This window comes from Neophocaena asiaeorientalis, unplaced genomic scaffold (assembly GCF_003031525.2).
Source record: "Neophocaena asiaeorientalis asiaeorientalis breed wild unplaced genomic scaffold, Neophocaena_asiaeorientalis_V1.1 scaffold78, whole genome shotgun sequence".
NCBI classification, from domain to species: domain Eukaryota; kingdom Metazoa; phylum Chordata; class Mammalia; order Artiodactyla; family Phocoenidae; genus Neophocaena; species Neophocaena asiaeorientalis.
In genome coordinates, this window is record NW_020175018.1 from 12,903,441 (window position 1) to 12,915,742 (window position 12,302).

General features: G+C 53.9%; 1 protein-coding gene across 16 annotated transcripts in view; it reads left to right on the forward strand.

Annotated features, from left to right (window-relative positions):
• DNM1 (dynamin 1) overlaps positions 1-12,302 on the forward strand; it is a 44,242-nt gene that overhangs the window by 735 nt on the left and 31,205 nt on the right. The gene's annotated exons all lie outside the window — the stretch shown is intronic.

Here is a 12,302-nt window from a genome sequence, read left to right on the forward strand (position 1 = left end):
GTGCGCAGCGCGGAAGAGGGGGGCGGCGCGGGTTGCAGGATGAGGAAGAGGACGGGGTAGGGGAGAAACCGATTCTGATCCTTTACTGAGCAGCCGGCCCCTTGCCCCGCCGCCGCCGCCCCTGGGTGGGGGCACCTGTCAATGTCGTTCTCCCCTTGGCCTGGCAGAGGGATTGTAATGGAGGGAGAAGGCGGCGGAGTGCAGAGATGACTAAGACAGGGAGGCAGGATGGCAGGGAGGGGGGAGCCATTTGCACAACCTAATCCCCCTCCTGTCTCTGATCCCACAAGGCGCTGGGAGGGCCGGGTGGCAAGGAGTCAGGGGCAACCACAAAGACAAAGGGTGTCCTGGGTTTAGGGAGGCAGGCAGGGTCGTGACCCCCACCCCAGGGTCCCCCAAGAAAGGGGAGGCGGAGGCGGCTTTTTCGGGTGCTGAGAAGGAGAGAGAGAGGATGACGCTCTCGGCCCGGTGCTGGAGACCGAGTGGGGGCTGGGCAGACTGAGGGGGGTGCGGGAGAATTGACACTGACCGGCCCACTGTGTCATCTCCCTCCCTCGCCTTCTTCAGAAACCCTAGCTTTGTGCCAATGACCTTCATGGCTAAAGAAGCGAACGACATGTGGGAGAGGGAGGCAGGTAGAGGCTTTCGCCCTCAGAGGGACAGCAGTTCCAGGCCAGACATCCTGGGTCCAAGCCAGCTTCTGCTGTGAAACCTCAGGCGAGTCACTGCCCTCTCAGAGCCTCAGTTTCCCCATCTCTAATATGGACAGTTGGACCAGGTGGTTGTTCCTGCCCCACAAATGACCTGGGAAGCCCAGTGTCAACCCCAGGGATGAGAGGGAAGGATCCTGCCTGGAGCTATGAATCTGGGGGGGCGGCCAGCCCCATCTGGTCAGCAGAGGGGGACGCCGTCTGTCTCCCAGGGACGGGCTCCCAAAGAACCTCCCTCCTAGTCACGTGACCGCCCAGAGCAGCAGAGGCACAGGCAAGAGACACACAGATGGTCCCCGTCCCTACGCCTGGCTGTCAGAGTGAGGGGGTGGGAGGACCCTGGAGACAATAAAGCCCCGGGGTCTTCGTGCTTTATATAGCACTCGTGGACACCCAGAACTTTCCAGTGTACAAGCCATAGGCCTGCCTTTCAGCCACTGGACATCTGCTGAACGCCTGCTCTGTGCCTGCTGCGTGCTCTAGGCAGGGGGCACAGAGGGGAAGGTGACCTCTGCTCCCACCTGCTGGGCCCTTCCCATGTGCCCCATGCCATGCAATATGGGATGGGTCGCAACAGCCCCATGAGGCAGGTACCATGATGCCCATCCTGCAGGTGAGGAAACTGAGACACTGAGGTTAGAGGCCATGTCCAAGGTCACAGGGCCAGGAAGGACAGCATCTATTAGACTCCAATCTGGAGCCTGCACAGCCTCTAAGAGCCCAGCTCTGCACTGAGCAAAGGGACGTGCAGGGGTGTGGGTCCCCATTTTCCCCATCTGAGTGATGGGCAGACTGACAGCTGCTGCCTTGCCTTCCTGAGACAGTGGCCGTGGGGCTCCAGTGAGTTCATGGGTATAAAAGCCCCCTTTTGTAAACACGTGGGAGGGAGGTGTTGATTGTCAGTTAGGTTTGGGGCCTTCATGTGCCAGTACAGACCAGGCCCCTGCCCTTCTGGAGTTCACTGTCCAGCAGAGAAAGGTGCCAGTAAGTAGAGAGCACAGCAGGCCAGCCTGGTCACAGCTGACTTGGGGAACTGTTTGCTTGTTGAGTGGTGGAGTGAGATGTGGATTCTGCCCCAGGAGGCCTGGGCCCTCTCACAACCCAATACCGTTTGACTGTGGCCCTGCAGGATGCACGGGGTGTACAGACACAGGCCAGGGGCAGAGCAGGGGTCACTGGGCCTGAGGCGGAGGAGTGAGCAGGGAAGCATTACTTGATCCTCATGAAAGCTAGTGAGGAGGCCGGTGTTGGAGTGCAGTCGGGAAACTGAAGTTCACCGGGGCCCCCAGCCAGCCCTGCCTGGTCTGTCATGGGTCCCAGCCTCTCTACCTAGGACTAGGTCCCCAGACGCATAAGCATGGTAACAGTGGCTCTGCCTCCTGGGGCTTCCCGGGAGTCAACCCCCCATTGAGAGGAAGTGGAAAATACAACAGAGGAAGCAAAGATTGCTCCAGGCCAGCCCGGGCTCCCGGGCAACAAGGAGGACCCTGTTGTCAGCTCTGCAATGGAGGTGACCCAACCAGCTGCCCAGGACCCCGCTAGGACTGGTCTGGGTCTATGCTATTTCTTTGTCCCCCTTTTACAGAAGGGAAAACTGAGGCTAATTCATTGAGTCATTCAGCAGATATATGAAGAAGAAAACTGGGGAATGGGGTCAATGCTGGGAGGGAAAAGGGCCACTTTCCACAGGGAGGTCAGAGAAGGTCTCTAGGAGGTGGCGGCATCTGAGAGGAGAACTGAGGGATGAGAAGCCACGTGACTATCTGGGGAGAGCATTCTAGGTGGAGGGAACAGCAAATGCAAAGGTCCTGGGGCAGTAATGAATTTGGTGTGTTTGAAGAACAGAAAGGAAGCACTGGGGCTGGTGTTTTGTGAGCAAAGCGGACACAGCATCAGGGAGTAGGCTGGGGCTAGATCTACAAGGCCCTCAGATTATGCTGAGGAGCTGCGTTTGTTTTCATTATTATCAGAAGCTTTTAAGTAATGGAGTGACTTGAGCTGATTCAGCAAGTATGTGACTTGGGAAGGGGGGCAGGAGACACATGAGGAGGCTGCTGCGGTGGGCAAAGGTGACAGGGCCTGGACCAGGGCTTTAGCAGAGAGAGGGGGAGACCTGTGGGGTTCAGGATGTATTTTGGAGGAAAGTCCCACAAAACCTGCTGATGGATGGGATGTGGAAGGTGAGGAAAGAAAAATCCAAGATGACTTCCGCACCTTTGACCACAGGTGGGTGTTGGCGCCATTAACAGAGTACGGGAGGAGCCAGTTGGGGGGCTGGGGGTAAGATCAGGAGTTTGGTTTTGAACTCTTTGAGTCTGACATGTCAGGTGGGCAGTGTGGTGATGCAAGTCGGAAGCTCAGGGGGAAGGCTGGCTGGAAATATAAATTTGGAAGAGATGGGATGTAAACCCGTGAGCATAGATGAGATCATCTTGGGGGTAAGTGCAGACAGAGGAGTATGTGTGGGCCCCAGGACACCCCAGCATTTTGTGAGCAGATGTCTGGTGCCCTAGGTTTCCCTTGCGTGCCCCTCCCCGCAATACCCATCCAGCGTCAAGTCTGGTGTCCTGGGACAGGCTTCCAGCCTCTGACGCCCCTGGCCTTATTCACTTTGGTGCCCAGGCATGCTGACATTTGGGCAGTGCCCACCTTCCCTCCCGTTTGGCACCTGGGGAGGCCAAGGCCAGTGGGAGTGTGGTAGAGGGGCTGAGCGCTCAGGCTCTGGAATCAGACCTGGGTTTGTAGCTTACCTCTGCCACTTACAAGCTGGGCAACATTGGGCATGTTTCTTAAACCCTGCTTGGCTGCTATTTCCTCATCTGTAAAATGGGGATAATAATAGCACCTCCCTCATGGGATTGTGATGAGTGTTGACGTCATACCCGTGAAGCACTCGGGGTAAGGTCTGGCACAGAGGATGCACCCATTCTGTTCCTGCCTGGGCATAGGTACCAGCTGGGAGGAGGGCCAGGGTGAGGGTGGAGGTGGGAGAATCTCCTCTAGCCAGGATAGCGAAGGGAGGCTGGGGAGTGAGCCTCTGCCCAGAGCCCACGGGGCAGCCTAGGGGTAGTGTTTTGGGTTTCCCTGGTGACTCTGCCTACCCCTGCTCAGGCTCCCTGCCTCCTACCAATCCCCTTGCCCCTTTCTCTGCATTCACGTCCCAGCACACACTTGTGCTGGTCTCTGGCCTCAGAGAGCCCCTCTCTTGGTCAGCCCCAGCTCCTGCCATGGGGGACAGCCCACTCCCCACTACTAAGATCTGTCGCTTCCTCTGAACACTTCGGGCTACATCTTAGTGGTCCCATTTCCCAGGTTTGGAGACTGAGGCCAAAGATGATTAGGGGATAATTGAGACATCAAAAGTAGAAAGTCACTGACTGGAGGGGGCAGAGAGAACTGACATCTCCTTGGCACTTGCAACTGCCAGGCCCTAAGGATACAGCTCTGAAGAAGCCAGACCTACCCCTATTCTGGAGGAGGGGGGGCTGCGGGGGAGGGGGCTCACAGCTGAGCAGGACAGACAGACGCTACATCACACAAAGAGCTCTTTTGTTGTGTGTTGGAAAAAGGGTACCGGGAGCCTCGATTTTGAAGGGAGGGGAGTCGTCAGGGGGCCCGGGAAGGCATTTGAGCATTTAAGTCTGGGCCTGAGTAAAAATAGGACTTGGTCAGGCAAAGGAGTGAACACACACTCCAGGTGCAGGGTCCCACCTGAGCAAAGGCCCGAGGTGGGAGGGAGCCCAGTGGGTCTGAGAACCCGGACGAAGGGCAGTGAGGAGCAGAGGTCACAGTGAGACCGGGAGGGTCGGGGAGGCACTGCCGGCCCTTCAGCCATCCCCACCCAGAGAGCCCGCGATGCTGCCGGGCAGCCACACTCCCCGTCTCCCTGCTCAGAGCGCGCACCTGCCACGCGCCCACAGCCAGACCCGCGTGCTCAGCGCCGCCAGAGGACGTCTTCCCCAAACCCCCGCCCCACCCAGTGGCCTCAAGGAGCTGGGAATGAAAGGTGACTCTGGCAGACGGCAGCTGATCCCGGCGCCAGGAGAATCGAGTTTCCCAGGCCTTGGCTGGGGTCGGAGGGTCGGAACCTGGCGGGCGGGTGAGGAGGGGCGGGGCGGGAGCGGAGGCAGCCATTCACGGACGTGGTGTTATCAGCCCCGGAACAAGAGCAGAAGTGGAGCCCACGTGCCGTAGGTCTAAATACTCCTGTTATAAATCAAGCTAAGGAATTGCTAAATACAATACATTCTGCCCTCCCACCTTAACAAACACACCTTCAACGCAACCTGGCAGGCTGGTGTTGAATATCGAATTTCAGACTCCTCCGAGCTCTGTGATGGGATGGGAAGCGTCTCTCTCCAGGCCACCTTCATATTCCAGCTCCATCCCCGTCCCCAGAAAGGATCCCCCTTAGCCCCCCAGGGTTGCCTCCCCGAAGCGAGGGCCGCCCCCAGTGGGGACAGAAGCTAGAGGTAGGCTTGAGACCCCTAGGAGGGGTGCACAGGCTCCAGTTGGGCACCTTCCCTTGGTCCTTGGGAACCCCATGCTTCATGGGGGTGGTGAGGCCGGAGATCTCAACTGGGATGGGGTGCAAGGTCAGGGCCCCCATTCCCCAGGTCCAAGGGCAGCGCTGATTATTGTCTTCTTGGAACCAACAACCTGTTAGTAGGAGGGGCATCATCCCAAGTTTTCAGGTGGTGAAATGGCACAGAGAGGGTAGGGGACCTGCCTGAAGCCACACAGCGGTGGAATCAGAGGCAGGACAGGAACCAGCACAGGTCTCCTGCCTCCGTGTGAATGTCCACCATCTTCACCCCAACCCATGTGCCTACATCTCCATACACCTCAGCTTCTCCTCCTCTGCTCTCTCTGGTTGTCTCTCGGGCACTCTTACCCCCTCCCTGGACTGAAATCTGGCTAGGGAATATGAACTGTTTGCAGCAGTCAGCTCTAGCAACTTGGAATTACTACACGCAACAGGAAAAAGAGGAATATTGGCCTTGGAAGGTTTTGAGACAGTCACTGAAATGGCATCTTCCCAGTGCCCTGGCCAGAGGCCCCGGGATCAGCTCCCCACTCCTCTCTCATCCTCTCCATCCATTCAGTCTACAAGCCCTGTGTATTCTGTCCCAGTCCACCCCCCTCTCTCTACCTTGGCCACCACCACCTTTGTCTTAGCACCTGGGGCATCTGCCTCTCTTGCCATTCTCCATCTGACAGCACAGAACTCTCTGTGGCTTCCCAATCTGATCCCCTCTGCTGGAAGCCCTCCTTAGCCCCCCTGCCCTCCAACCAGAGCCCTAGCTCCTGAGTTGGGACCCTGAGGCCTGCCTTACCCAGCCTGAATTCCCCTCCAGCCGCTCCCTCCTGGGCCACCTGGGTATCTTGCAGTTCATGGGGAAATGGGCCATCCCTCTCACTCTCCTGAGTGCCGTGGCATGTGCTGTTCTCTTCCGGGAAGGCTCTTCACCACACCTCTGTCTTCTTCCTTCACTGGCTCAACCTCCAAGGCTCACATCAGCCAACACCTCCTCCAGGATGCCTTTCCTGATCACCCTCCAGCCCATGACCTCCGTGTGTATGGTAGGGCTCAGTTTTTCCAGAATGAGGGACCATAGAGGGAGAAAGAGGGCCATGGCCTTGGGCTGAGAGCGAGTTCCAACCAGGGTTACTATGAACATTTTACCTGTTCATTACTGCGTCACTCTTTTATCACTGGTCTTAGCACAGGGAAACAAGGCCACCAGCCGGGACGGGGAGAAACATCTCAGCAGGTGAATGCAATGCTCTCTAGCACACACAGGCACCTAGCACATGATGGGCACTCAGGTGGCTCATGGCATCAGCAATGGGCACTCTGTTAGATCTGTTAGATCCTTCTACAGCCAGGATCTCAAGGCATCCCCTCAACAACCCTAGGAGGGAGCTGCTGGATTGTGTCCCATTTCACTGATGAGGAAACTGAGGTTAGGAGCAGGGAAATAATTTAGTGGTGGAGCTGAGATTCCTTCACAGCAAGCTGCTGGTGATAAGAAATAAGGATCCAGATGTAGCTCTGTATTGAGCGACTTGGGAAAAGTTTGTGCTGAGCTGTTAGACAAGCAGAGCCACTACCCAAGTGTGGCTCAGAGCCCCGGGCACAAGTGGGCACGTGAGGGGCACCTGACTTCATCTCTCTGAGCCTCAGTTTCTTCCCCTTTAAGTTGGGGAAACTGGACATGCCAACCTCACACAGCCATTCGAGAATCAAACGAGAGGATGCAGATTTCTTAAACAGCTTTATCAAGGTATAATTTACATGCCGTAAAATTCACCCATTTTTAGTGCACACTTCAATGATTTTTAGCATATTTACAGACTTGTGCAACCATCATCACAATCTAATTTTAGAACACTTCCATCACCCCCGAAAGAAACCTCGTGATGATGCAGATTTTAAAGCCCCCGGCAGAGTCCTTGGCCAGCAGTCTACAATGCATCAGTGTTTGCCGTGACTATTATTATAAATGATAAAATGTTTACAGTGGTGAGCCCCAGGTGTTGCGGTGTTGGTTGCTTTTTATTTTTTCAACATTTTATTTATTTATTTATTTTTCTGACTCAATAGCTGGAAACAGCAATTTCTTTTTTTTTTTTGAATTTTTGAATTTTATTTTATTTATTTTTTACACAGCAGGTTCTTATTAGTTATCCATTTTATGCATATTAGTCTATATATGTCAATCCCAATCTCCCAATTCATTCCACCACTACCACCACCCACCCCCGCCGCTTTCCCCACTTGGTGTCCATATGTTTGTTCTCTACATCTGTGTCTCTATTTCTGCCCTGCAAACCGGTTCATCTATACCATTTTTCTAGGTTCCACATGTATGTGTTAATATATGATATTTGTTTTTCTCTTTCTGACTTACTTCACTTGTATGACAGTCTCTAGATCCATCCACGTCTCTACAAGTGACCCAATTTTGTTCCTTTTTATGGCTGAGTAATATTCCATTGTATATATGTGCCACATCTTCTTTATCCATTCGTCTGTCGATGGGCATTTAGGTTGCTTCCATGACCTGGCTATTGTAAATAGTGCTTCAATGAACATTGGGGTGCATGTGTCTTTTTGAATTATGGTTTTCTCAGGGTATATGCCCAGTAGTGAGATTGCTGGATCGTATGGTAATTCTATTTCTAGTTTTTTAAGGAACTTCCATACTGTTCTCCATAGTGGCTGTATCAGTTTACATTCCCACCAACAGTGCAAGAGGGTTCCCTTTTCTCCACACCCTCTCCAGCACTTGTTGTTTGTAGATTTTTCGATGATGGCCATTCTAACTGGTGTGAGGTGACACCTCATTGTAGTTTTGATTTGCATTTCTCTAATAATTAGTGATGTTGAGCAGCTTTTCATGTGCTTCTTGGCCATCTCAACATTTTATTTTGCGGAAAAAAATTTTCAATTTTATTTTAATTTTTTAAATTTATTTTTATTGGAGTATAGTTGATTTACAATGTTGTGTTAGTTTCTGCCGTACAGCAAAGTGAGTTAGTTATACATACACATGTATCCACTCTTTTTCTAGATTCTATTCCCATATAGGTCATTACAGAGTACTGAGTAAAGTTCCCTGTGCTATACAGTAGTTTCTTATTAGTTATCTATTTTATATATAGTAGTCGAAAGTTTTTTTAAAGGGAGAACATATGATTTTTTAAGGTACAGGCAAAAGAGAAATTGATTTTCATTTTGAGAGTATAAAGTCATCAACACTTGAAGGAAAGGAAAGAGGAAAGAAGGGAGGGAGGCAGGAAGGAAAGAAGCAAAGAAGAAATGTAGGAAGGATGGAAGGATAAGGTGGAAGGAAAGATCACAGGTTTTCTATTTTTAAAATTAATTAATTAATTTATTTTTAACATTTTTTAAAAATTTATTTTACTTATTTATTTAGGCTGCGTTGGGTCCTTGTTGCTGCGCTCGGGCTTTCTCTAGTTGCGGTGAGTGGGGGCTACTCTTCGTTGTGGTGCACGGGCTTCTCATTGCAGTGGCCTCTTGTTGCAGAGCATGGGCTCTAGGTGCCTGGGCTTCAGGAGTTGTGGCTCACAGGCTCTGGAGCACAGGCTTAGTAGTTGTGGCGCACGGGAATTTTCTTTAATAGAGAAAATGGATGTTGTGGAGAGAGCACCGGGCTTGGAGTCCAGAGTCCTGGGCACCAGTCTTACCCTGTCGCCAACTTGCACTGTGAACTTGGGCAACACTCTTCCCCTTTTTATGCCTCAATTTCCACATCTGTGCAATGAGGGCGATGGTGGGAAAACTGTAGGAGCTTCATCAAATCATTTTTTCGGTCGACAGGGGTGTCCCGAGTGCCCGCTCAGTGCCAGGCTCCGAGCTGGGTGCTGGGAATACAGTGGTAAACAGGACCAACCCTGTTTACTGGACATCAGAATATCAGGGGAAGCTAAGGCCAGGGCTGCCCTAAAATGTTCAAACCTCAGCTGGAAATTCATGGGCTGTGCTACGAAGTGGGCCGGCCTGGGACCTCCTGGGGCAGCAGGAACAGAGCAGGACTTGTTGCCTGGCCTCACCTCCTCCCCACTGTGTTTCTTGGCCCATCCACTCCCTCACATCCACCCTGGATCCCTGCTTCAGAGGGCATCTCACAGCCTGCCTGGCCCGCTTGCCTTCCACTTCCAAGGCAAGGTTTGGCAGGAAATATCCTAGCCTCCGTCCACTCTTCCGGCCAGCCCCCAGGAGATCCACCTTCCAACTCCCTCCCTGCTGCATCAGTTGGTGACATGGTTGTGGGAGCCCAGCCTGTGTTCTCAGATTGCTCAACAAGTTATATTTATAATCAATGCTACCATTTATTCAGGCATTAATTTATATAAGCCTCACAGAAACCCATTTTACTGATAAGGAAACTGAGGCTCAGAGAGGCCTGGTCATTTGTCCATAGCCACACAGCTCCTAAGTGGCAGCTCTGACATCCAACGCCTGGCCCGTCTGACATCAGAGCCCAGGAAACAAGAGACTTATAAGGATGACTGCCGCTGGGTACACGCCAGACCAAGCATGCTACTTTCTGCTGTTGTTTACATTCAGCAGGACCCGGAAACCAGGGTTCCAGAGCAATAGTCCCGGATCTCGGACACCAGAGTAGGGGTGGGGTCACTTCGGCCCTTTGGTGTAATTTCTCCAGGCCCCTCTGGGGTGACAGAGCCAATTCAGACAGGGAGTATGTAGTGCCTGGAGGTCGTGAGACGTGTTTATTTCATCCTCCCTGTGCTTCAGGTTTGAAGGTACTTCTGCAGATGGCAAGGCAAGGCCTCCCCGGGAAACCACCATCTGTCCAGGATGAGTGGGAGGGGCTGGCCTGTCACCATCCACCCCTTCCACATGTCACTCGAGGCTGGTGGGCCCGGCACACTTTTCTCTGGGCACCTGTTCTGTCCTCCCTCAGGCTAACCAGGAGCTGGGTGGGAGGTGCAGGGGGGGCTCTGGCTGGAAGCCAGATCAGGCCTGAATCCCCAGTGGGGAGGTACCAAGGTACACTTTAACAGAGGGCGTGGGGCAGCCTTTCCGGTTGAAAGGCAGGAGCTGTGGAGCCGCTCAGCCGTGCTCGCTCCTACCAGTGTTGCCTGAGCCCCTGCCGTAGCCCAGCCTGTGCCCAGCGTGGGAATCCAACAGGGAGCAAGGCGCTCAGTCTGGACATGGGAACCAGCCGGTGTTTGTCACTGCCTGTCCAGGCATGTGGGGCTGGAGAGCCGGCCTCCCGGTGCTCGTCCCATCTTGGCCACCTCTCCTACCTCTCCCATTGCTGTGTGGCCTCACAGCTCCCTGCCCTTCTGTGGGCCTCTGTTCCACCCTCTGGATAATGACAGGGGAGTGAGATGTTCTCTGAAAACTGCACCTCCTTGATGTCCATCGTTTCCACCCAACATTCTGTGGTCAGAATCCCAAGATCCAATTCAGTGCCCGAAGGAGGTGAGGCAGAGAGCTCTTCAGGATCTTGGATTCCTTGCTGAAATTTGGGGAGCCTCCGAGGGAAGAGACCGAGGACAGGAGGACCTCCTTGACAGGCCCCTCCAACTGCTGAGCGCCTACTATGTACCAGGCATGGGCTAAGCTCTTTTGGTGAAAGGGTTCCAAGGATCCTCCCACAGCCATGTGTGGTAGTATATGATGCCCAGTTTAGATCATGTAGTTTACAGCTGAGGACCCTGAGGCCCAGAGCATGAAGCAACTTGCCCCGGGGGCACCAGGCCGGGGAATGGCCAAGGCAGGATTCGAACCCAGGGCCTCTGCCTGGCACTGGCTCCTCACCACTGAGCCAGTGATCCTTAAACTTGACAGGAACATGAAAATCATATGGGGATCGTGTTTAAAATCCAGATTCCCTCCTCCCCTCCCCTGCCCCACCCCCCCACCCCGAGATTCTGAAAGCTTGTCAGAGGAATGTGCATTTGAACAGGCGCCTGGGGAACTCTGACACAGACTGTGTGAGGGCCTCCCTTTGAGAACCTGGGCCAGGGCCAAGATGGGGCCCCTCCCCACCTGGGCACCCCATCCCCACCCCGGCCCTGGGAGATCCTGGTCTGAGGAGGCGCTCTTCTCCCACACATGGCCCTGTGCTCTAATCTCAGCTTCCCATAAGCTGCTTGTCCTTTAAGTAGCCCTGGGAGGCAGCAACTCAGAGCAGGCTGGCGCAGACCCTTGACCACCCCTCCAGCTGGGCCCTGGGCTCCCCACACCCTCTATGTGGCACCTCAGGGACCTCCACCCCTCTGGCCTGCCAGGGCCAAGTGGGCCCATTGGTGTGGGGGGCGGAGGGGTGCTCTCAGGGAAGAGCTCCAGGGAAGGTTCATGTCTCTGCATGGGGAGGGGGCTCTCTGTGGGGAGTCCCATCCTTCCCAAACCCTCCTGCAGTTTCCATGGCAACTACTGTTGCCATGGTACTGCTGGGTGAGGAGCTGGTGGGGAATAAGGTAGACCCCAGACCCCCAGGCCCACCCCAGCCTCTGTGAGAATAGATGTCCTACCTCCACAGCCCTGAGGGATCCCAAGTACTAGGGGGTCACCCCTGCAAAGGCATCAGCGAATAAAGGATGGGAGAGACAGAGACAGGAAGCTCCCACCCTGCTCGCTTCCCCCTGCCCCCAGTTAATCACCTCCCTCTCTGTGCTGCCTGGTGCACCTCCATTCCAGCACATGTCACATTGCATTGCATTATCTGTTTACTTCTGTCTCTCCCACCATGCTGTGAGCTCCTCGGGGTGGGAACTGTCTGACTCATCTCCTCCCATCCCCAGGGCCCAGCACAGAGCCTGGCACAGAGCAGCTGCTCCCAAATATATTCTAGACTGAATTTAATTGAATTACGTAAAAAGCCAAGTCTGGCTCCTCAGGTTTAGAAGGCAGCAGAGTTTGATGGGAAAGTTTGCAGGCTCTGGAGTCCAACAGCACCAGGATTGAATCCCAGCTCTGCCATTCCTCATTGGGTGAACTTGGCCAAGTCACTTCACCTTTCTGAGCCTCAGTTGCCTCATCTGTAAAATGATCATTTCCATATGAGAGCACTTTTTGAGGACTTGGGAATT